The sequence below is a fragment of the Callorhinus ursinus genome, unplaced genomic scaffold (assembly GCF_003265705.2).
Source record: "Callorhinus ursinus isolate GAN/ISIS: 27379988/994484 unplaced genomic scaffold, GSC_fseal_2.0 scaffold30, whole genome shotgun sequence".
Taxonomy (NCBI): domain Eukaryota; kingdom Metazoa; phylum Chordata; class Mammalia; order Carnivora; family Otariidae; genus Callorhinus; species Callorhinus ursinus.
Window position 1 is genome coordinate 12,445,983 of NW_027397092.1, and position 9,680 is coordinate 12,455,662.

At 38.4% G+C, this 9,680-nt stretch overlaps 1 protein-coding gene, 1 long non-coding RNA gene and 1 other non-coding gene across 5 annotated transcripts in view; 1 reads left to right on the forward strand and 2 right to left on the reverse strand.

The window, feature by feature from the left end:
• Positions 1-9,680, forward strand: part of CCDC192 (coiled-coil domain containing 192) — a 197,717-nt gene that overhangs the window by 172,861 nt on the left and 15,176 nt on the right. The gene's annotated exons all lie outside the window — the stretch shown is intronic.
• The window catches only part of LOC112815183 (uncharacterized), a 273,184-nt gene that overhangs the window by 108,934 nt on the left and 154,570 nt on the right, over positions 1-9,680 (reverse strand). The window lies entirely within an intron of this gene.
• On the reverse strand, positions 6,389-6,461 carry TRNAR-CCU (transfer RNA arginine (anticodon CCU)). The gene has a single exon. It is a non-coding gene; the product is annotated as a tRNA-Arg (tRNA).

Below are 9,680 nucleotides of genomic sequence, written 5' to 3' on the forward strand. Positions count from 1 at the left end.
TTGGATTCCTTTGGGTGATAAGAAGGTGTTTCAAGGGAGCTATAATAGTAAGGACACCTGGGCTTGCTCAGGAAGAGGGACTCCTCACTCTGTTCAGATTTTTATAAGCAACTGACATTTCTGCTACAGTTTCTTCTCTTCTGGTCAGCTCTCAATGAGTTCCACAATGCTTCCAATAAGACTTCTTAAGGTTTGCTATGTGGTGCTGTTATCACTGGGTTTCTGTCTATCCATTAAAGACCCACAGTCAGCCCCTGACTGCTTTTCCTGTCACCTTGTTACTTAGGACAAGGTAGTCTTTGAAATTTAAAAGTAAATTAAAACTGACTACAGCTATGTTCTGCATGTAGCCCTGATCAACACTCTGTCCTATCACCAAAAGTTACACGGTCCAAAAGCTCTTTTACACTCTATTAATATGTACCCATGGTGTTCAGCAGCAGCAGAAATGCTGTGTTTTATGTGTGAACTTTCCAGAGGTAGCATGATGAGATCAGTGATTTTGGAGTCAAAGAGATCTAAATTTCAATTCCAGCTGAGTAATTTTCTGCTGTGATATGGGGCAATTCTCTAAAAGCAGTAGGAGGATGCCCATTTCACAGACCAAGAAAATGAAGCCCAGAGAAGTACTTTACTCCAGGATACATAATGAGTAAATGGCTCAGGAAGAATGCAAATGCAAGACATCACTTTACCATACTTCCTTTAAAACTGGGTCTGTACCTCACTGGGGCTTGAAGGCCCCACTCATTTGGATGAATATTTGTTGTAAGCCTACATTTACCTCTTGACTGTTGGCCACATTGTTAACTACGGAGTTGTACATCTTGAGGCTTCCCTGACCACAAAAGAAAAAGAAAACATCCTGAGCACACTGAAAAAAAGATTTTCAGGTTCAGTTCTACCTAGACTGCTGCTTTCTCTAAGTAATGTGAGTGAGATCAGATTTTGAAACCCAGCTGTAGTTACTGCAGTTAATCTGATGTGGAGATTGTCTATTTTGGAGAGTTGTAAAACATATGACTTTAAATCCCCTGGAGACACAGAGGAAGGAGCTGTAGAAGAATTTTCTCCTAGACATCTCTGAAGATCTTAGGAGTCATTAACAAGAATAGGCCTTTTAGATTGAGATCTACTGTCAACTTCCTAAGATAAAACCAGATGAACTGCCTGAAGACTAGGCAATTCTTCCAACGAATAGGTCACGCATAATAGGACGTTTGCTGGAGGGCAAAATGGAGTTCATATGCTTAGAAAGACCCATTCTTCTTGAATCCTTCACCTACCTCAGCTTGAGGAAGGTGGAAAAAGCAATCAAGAATAGGGCTGAGGGAATACATACCTACCACCAACAATTTGAGGGTTTTTTTTCATTGAAGTACAGTTGACTAAAATGTTGTATTGGTTTCAGGTGTACAACATAGTGATTGGACAACAATTTGAATCTGTTTTGACCTGTACTTTATGATGTGTTTGTATGAATGTGGACAGAGATTGGAGAAGGTGGGTAAGAGAATACAAGTGGAGGGGGTAGAATTATTATAATTTAATGTACATTCCCAAACCAAAATAACTGCCCCTTGGAAATTACAGCAGGAAGAACAAATAGGAGGGAAGACTGATCTAGTGATAATGAATGTCATGGAGGAAACAAGTTTCACATTTTTTGGATCTAGAGAGCTGATTGGTTCAGGATGTTTATAATTGGAGAAACTCACATCCTTGCTTAATAAATCTTGCCTTGCAGAGCCACAGATGGAAATACCATCTATACTGTCTATCCTGCCTAATAGTAGCTCTACAATCACTTATCTGAATCTTGGGGGTCAAATATGCTTCAGAATGCAGAATTTTTCAAGTTTGAAAGATAACCCCTATAGGGACAATATTCCATAATCAAATATATTCATACAGTATTTACACTGAATGGGTTATATAAATGCTAGAAATAGCTTCCCATCAGCTCAAATCAGATTTTGTTGCCAAATGAATTCAGATCAGGTCAGGTCAGATTTTGCCACCAGATGAGCTATGAAAAACTTTCTTTTTCCAAAGCTTTTAGGATTTCGGAAATAGAGCTATGGGATTGTGAACCTATACAAATAGAGACTTCTGAGCATTCTACTAGATAGAAACATCAGCTAACATATAGGAAGATGGGAAACTTTGATTCAGGGAATATGCCTAGAAAATATAGGTAGACAATAATAATAATAATACAGTTAACATTTCTTTAGCAATTATTATGTGGCAGGCTCTATCCTAAGAACTTAACATGAATTAACCTACCTAAGTCTCTTACAGTTCTATGAGGTACTATATTGATGTATTTATTGATAGGCCTATTTACAGATGAACAAACTGAAGCACAGTTTTAGTAATTCTTCCATGCTCACATAGCAAGTTGATTGGTAGGGCCCTAGTATGAACACAGGTTTCTCGTTTCCGTGAATCTTAATACTCTAGTGTTAGGTTCCGCAGAAAGGAAACAGTTCTTATATATCATTCTACGCACATTCCTCTTGACTATAGGAAACTAAGGTATATATAGTACATGTACAGTTATTTTAATACTTCTCAAGATGCTTCCTTTCATCAGGTGCCTAGGTGGCTCAGTTGGTTAAGCAACTGCCTTCAGCTCAGGTCATGATCCTGGAGTCCCAGGATCGAGTCCTGCATCGGGCTCCCTGCTCAGCGGGGAGTCTGCTTCTCCCTCTGACCCTCTCCCCTCTCGTGTGCTCTCTCTTTCATTCTCACTCTCTCAAAATAAATAAATAAATAAATCTTAAAAAAAAAAAGATGCTTCCTTTCATCATAGAATGTTTTTGGTATTGGAGAACATTTGCAATTCTCTGTCTTGCAGCTGAGATGATTAACAGAATGTTGACACAAAGAAGCTTATTTTGACTAATAGAAGAACTGGGCATTTATATTTTCCCTTTGAGGGTATATTGGTTTCCAATCGCTGTTTTATCCCTAAGGTCTAACTAAGAGGTTCGGGTATAATAGGTACTTTGCGGGATGAATGAATGCATCCATACTTCCAAAACAAATAAGTCCCATTCAGAAATGCTCATTTATATTATTCCATTTGTTTACACTTTTCTCTTAATTGATGTAAATCCATTAGAATTTTGTATGAAATCAAACTTTTATGTTAACCTGGTTTTGTATAAAAGTATAGCCTTGATGGAAGAAGGGTGGTTAACAACTTTGCATTTGGTTGACTATGATTTTACTGGTCTCTACCATCTCCTAGCCATGCTTATATGTATGTACATATATAATGTACGTATGCACATGGAATGTGTGACACATCCAGATAGGATCAGGACTTATTCAACCAGCACTTGGAAAATGATGCTGCTTATCCAGTTTTCTCACTCCAGATGCTTGATTGCTATAGTCACATGCTTCCACCTGGTTCCCATGACTATCTCTAACACTATCTAAAGGGTTCTTTGACTCAGAATGTTGTAACAATGAAAGATTGGGAAGGCCTAAAGCCGTACCATGGAACACACTATACACAGTTTTAAAGTTACCTTGAGCAAAGTATGTAGTTCTTATATTAATTTCCAATCCTATTCATTAAGAAATTTGTGTATCAGGAAATAACTTCTTTCTGGTTCTGTCCATATTTTGCATCCTTACCTTTGATCTGCAAGATCCACTGTTCTTTCCTATCCCTTGCACTGTCAGTTTCAGACTGTATATGGTAGAGACATTCTCTTGTATCAGAGCTTCTGTACACAAAGCATAGAATTCTTAGTCTCTCTATCCACAGTTGTACGGGGTTCTCCCTCAAGACACAAAGTCTTTGTCACTAGGGTTTTATAGCAGATTCTACTTTGCTACTACCTAAGACAGTGCTGAGACTTTAAAGAATCACTATTTTCCAAAGCGTCCTCTGCAAAATTTGCCCAATGGCTACTCAGTCCTGTTGCTTTTCCCCCTACTATGGTGCCTTGCTAGATCTCATTCTCCTTCTCTCCTCCTTTCTGTCTCTTTCTCTATCTCTGTCTCTCTCTGTCCCTCTGTACTTCTCTCTATCTTGTACTACAGGGGCAGGATCAGCTATTGAGACAGAGAGTACAACTTTGAAGGGGGTTAAGTCCAGATAAAGGATCCCCCATTGGGTAATAGCCACTTACCCTCTATTACTTCCCGTGTCACACTACCTGCTTCCTCTCTGGATATTTTTGGACCATGCAGACAGTTGTTTACACATGCACAGATATACACACCTGCACCCCTATGTCACCCTTGCAGAGAGATGTTAATCTGAGGATTTAAGTTGTCCTATAGGTTTTTCAAACATTTATTATAGTAGTTATTACTATAGAACCAATTTTAAAAGTTTTTTACAATTGTAATTGAAATTCTTACTTGGCACCACTCTTATTTTCCCCACTTGAGAGATTCAGGCTCTTATGCAAATATGTAACTTTGTGGTTTATCATCAATCGGGCTCATCAATTCCAGGAAGCAGAAAAAGCTAAAGAAGTATTATTTCTGCCCAGTTTTGGTCCTTTTGGCTGTTTTCCTATAAGACTAACAAGTAGTCTGGGGGCTCATAGTGACATTAAAGGAATACTAAATAAGCTGTTCACTCCTACCCTTCCATCTGTTAAAGAAGACAAGGTCATAATCACCATCGTTGCTTCCAATTTAACTGAACAAGAATCTGGCACTTAACGTGTACCCACTACTAGGCAATAAGTATGTAGCATGGGCTGTTATACCAAGCATAAGGAGCTTAAATGCCAACAGGTAAACCAACAATGCAACACATTGTGTTAATGCAAAATAGTTTATTTTATTTTATTTTTTTAAAGATTTTATTTATTTATTTGAGAGAGAGAGAGAATGAGAGATAGAGAGCACGAGAGGGAAGAGGGTCAGAGGGAGAAGCAGACTCCCCACTGAGCAGGGAGCCCGATGCGGGACTCGAACCCAGGACTCCAGGATCATGACCTGAGCCGAAGGCAGTTGCTTAACAAACTGAGCCACCCAGGCGCCCAGTGCAAAATAGTTTAGAATGTATGCCTGGAAGTTCAATGTCTTTAATACAATCGTAGGACTCTGTAGTCAAAAAAAAAAAAAAAAAATTAACATCTTTGTTTTATAAATGAAGAGGCCCATACACAGAGGGGCTGATTTGTCCACAAGTTTAAGTAATTATTGCAGTGGCAATCCATGTAAATGTAGGCTCTGAACCCTCCTCTTGCATCTTTTGGGAGCTACCCTCTCTCCCTATACTGAGTTACGTAATTCACTGACTGGCTCTTAGACACTTTTAATTTGTCCAAGGGTATATTTTAGAATGTATAAATACACACACACACATACACACACACACACACGTATATTTTACCTTATGGCGTGTATAGTTGTCATTTTAGAAATGTTGACATTTCTGGCATTAAACATCATCGTACGCTAAAAAGTACATGCTACTAAAAACATTTCTTTTTATTTATTTAGATTTAAAAAGTCTCTTCAAATGATAAACAAATATCAAAGGCAAATTTAAACGTAAACTAATTGAATTCTGTGTGTGTTCTTTAGCCAAGAAATAATTAATCTAATTTCCTCAATATCAAAATGTCACAATGAATAACTTCATCTTTTTCAAAACCAAAAATTGCATCCAAAACGGCCAGCTTCTTATTCTGCTAGGATTTTGATGCTGATGTGGCTTTTACTAGATGTTTCCTATAAATTCAATGTTTATGATTTGCTTGGTTTTAAGCTATCTTCCAGACAACAATTATTCAATTTATTGAGACTCTTGCTAGGGAAATGGCTACTCATAATAATTGAAAGAGGTCTTTATTCATCATTCATTCATTCATTTTGTCCTGATTTTTTTTCCACATCTGTTAGAAAATTACTATTATAAATAGCAATTGCTTTAAATATATTACAGTGTTATAAGCTTAAACATCAATTGCATAGCCCATGCACTGGTTCAGAGATGAGCTTATTATAATCTAATATAAGCCAATGGAATGTGAGGGATACTTGCTGAAGATTGAGGGGTAGAAAAGCCTCTTGTTTTTCTATAGTAAATAAGGTAGAGACCCTAGACAGAAAGAAGGAGTCATCCCAGGAAGACAGCAGCAGTAGTCTGGCTACCAGAATAGTGCTAGGCTTAGGAAGAAACTCATCTTGTAAAGAGCGGAAAGACCAAATGATCTTCAGTTACATCACTGGGACTACCAGTTCAATTCTTGCCTGAAACTAGCCCTTATCTCTGGAGTTAACACATTCTCTTTATTACTTAAGCCAGTTAGAGTTGGGCTTTCAGCTTTTCTGCAGCACAAATATTACTGAATGATACACTATTTTTGGCTTTTTTTTTTTTTTTTTTTGGTATGTTCTCCACCCAATGTGGGGCTTGAACTCATGACCCTGAGATCAGGAGTCTCATGCTCTACCAGCTGAGCCAGCCAGGCACCCCTATTCTCATTTTTAATAAAAAATTTTGTTCACTGGGTGCCTGGGTGGCTCAGTTGGTTAAGCAACTGCCTTCGGCTCAGGTCATGATCCTGGAGTCCCGGGATCGAGTCCCACATCAGGCCCCCTGCCAAGCAGGGAGTCTGCTTCTCCCTCTGACCCTCTTCCCTCCCGTGCTCTCTATCTCTCATTCTCTCTCTCAAATAAATAAATAAAATCTTTAAAAAAAAATTTTTGTTCACTGTAGCAGATGCTATTTGTCACCTACATAAAAGATACTATTCTTCATCCTTCTTAATGCAACTCCAACTTTATTCATCATTTGGGTAGGTAATGAGTTTCAGGGACCCTCCCCATCCACCCCAGAACACTAATATTTATTAGTCATAACCAATCATAGTGATTATGTTTCCTTGTCAAGGGCTTCTTTAGGAATATGATATAACTATGAACAAAAATATATAAGGTAAATTCTGCTGAGAGCATCATGGAGGGCTTAACTCTTAAAAAGGGAAGACAAGGGGCACCTGGGTGGCTCAGTTGGTTAAGCGTCGTCCTTTGGCTCAGGTCATGATCTCGGGGTCCTGGGATTGAGCCCCATATCAGGCTCCCTGATCAGCGGGGAGTCTACTTCTCCCTCTCCCTCTGCTGCTCTCCCTACTTCTGTATACACTCTCTTTCTCTCTCAAAAATAAATAAAAAATCTTTTTAAAAAATGGTGGGCACAGAAATCAGTTGCTCTTCTATACACTAACAATGTAACTGTAGAAAGAGAAATTAAGGAATCAATTCCATTTACAATAGCACCAAAAACCATAAGATACCTCGGAATAAACCTAATGAAAGAGGTAAAAAGGATCTATACTCTAGAAACTACAGAACACTTATGAAAGAAATTGAGGAAGACACAAAAAGATGGAAAAACATTCCATGCTCATGGATGAGAAGAATAAACATTGTTAAAATGTCTATGCTGCCTAGAGCAATCTACACTTTCAATGCCATCCCTATTAAAATATCATTGGCATTTTTCAAAGAGCTGGAAGAAACAATCCTAAAATTTGTATGGAACCAGAAAAGACCCTCAATTGCCAAGGGAATATTGAAAAAGAAAAACAAAGCTGGGGGCATCACGTTGCCTGACTTCATGCTACATTACAAAGCTGTGATCACCAAAACAGCATGGTATTGGCACAAAAACAGACACATAGATCCATGCAACAGAATAGAGACTCCAGATATGGACCCTCAACTCTATGGTCTTGACAAATCTCTGACAAATAAGGAAAAAATATCCAATGGACAAAAAGACAGTCTCTTCAATAAATGGTGCTGGGAAAACTGGACAGCTATATACAAAAGAATGAAACTGGACCATTCTCTTACACCATACACAAAGATAAACTCAAAATGGATGAAAGACCTCAATGTGAGACAGGAATCCATCAAAATCCTAGAGGAGAACATAGGCAGTAACCTCTTTGACATCGGCCATAGAAATTTCTTTTGGGGGCACCTGGGTGGCTCAGTTGGTTAAGCGACTGCCTTCCGCTCGGGTCATGATCCTGGAGTCCCGGGATCGAGTCCCACATCGGGCTCCCTGCTCAGCGGGGGGTCTGCTTCTCCCTCTGACCCTCTTCCCTCTCATGCTCTCTGTCTCTCAAATAAATAAATAAAATCTTTAAAAAAAAAAAGAGAGAGAGAGTATCATACCCCATATCACTGGCCCTGAAAAAGATCAAAATTCAGAATTTGAAGTATGGTTTCTCCTGAATGTATATCACTTTCACACCATCATAAAGTTGAAAAATCATCAAGTTGAGCCATCATAACTTGAGTACCTGTATTCATAGATAATAGTAATTCTTTGAGGCTAGCTCCAGGTAAAAATAATCTTACTTAATTGATTAAACCCAATCTGAGTCTTAAAAAGTAACAGATACTTTCACAATTTTAGGTATACTTTATCATTTGAAGGTTCAGTTTAAGTAGTTTGAAGAAAAGACATAACCAATTAATTCATGATGCAGATGAAATTTTTTTTTTAAAGATTTTGTTTATTTATTTGAGAGAGAGAGAACAAGAGATAGAGAGCACGAGAGGGAGGAGGGTCAGAGGGAGAAGCAGACTCCCTGCTCAGCAGGGAGCCTGATGTGGGACTCCATCCTGGGACTCCAGGATCATGACCTGAGCCGAAGGCAGTCGCTTAACCAACTGAGCCACCCAGGCGCCCCACACAATGCAGATGAAATTTAACTAATTTAAATAATAATTAAATGATGTACCTTAAGCCAGAAACAAAAGGAGAACTTAGCCTGCTGAAAATTAATGGGTCCCTAAGCTTTTGTTTATCCAGGTGGTTCAAACCAGAAGACACTGGGAGGGTCATCTTGGAAAGTAGCCAGAACAAATGCCCACAAGTCTTAATGGTAATCCAGCTGCCAATTCCTCCAATTCCTATTATCTTAGCATTCTTTTAGATCAGAAATTAGTAATAGATGGAAACAAAAAAGAATGAGACACATAGCCTGTTGTTCTCTTGTTTTAAAGCCAGGAATATTCCATAAACAGCTGAGAAATGCTAAGAATATAACCCCCAATGGATAAATTGTGACTCCAGATCAGAAAAGTGGCCTACATATTTCAGACCTGTGCCTATACGAGTATTGTGGTGGTATTATTGGTCATAATAATGGAAACAAGATGTAAGCATTTACTCTGCTTCATATGCTTGCTGAGCAAGTTCTTAGTAAAATAACACAGTAGGTGCTATGGAAATGTTTATTTCTTTTCCCACTTCCGTTTTCTCTCTCTTTTCCTCCTGTCTTACAAGTATGGAGGGGAGTTGCATAGAAAGAGGAAAAAGTGAAATTGTAGTTATGGGAGTTCTTTGATATCTCTAAAAATTATAAATATTATTTTTCTTTTTTTTGAGGGGAAGATTTATTTATTTATTTATTTTTAATTTTATTGTTATGTTAATCACCATACATTACATCATTAGTTTTTTTTAATTTTTTTTTAAAGATTTTATTTATTTATTTGAGAGAGAGAATGAGAGAGAGAGAGAGCATGAGAGGGGAAAGGGTCAGAGGGAGAAGCAGACTTCCTGCTGAGCAGGGAGCCTGATGTAGGACTCGATCCCGGGACTCCAGGATCATGACCTAAGCTGAAGGCAGTTGCTTAACCAACTGAGCCACCCAGGCGCCCACATCATT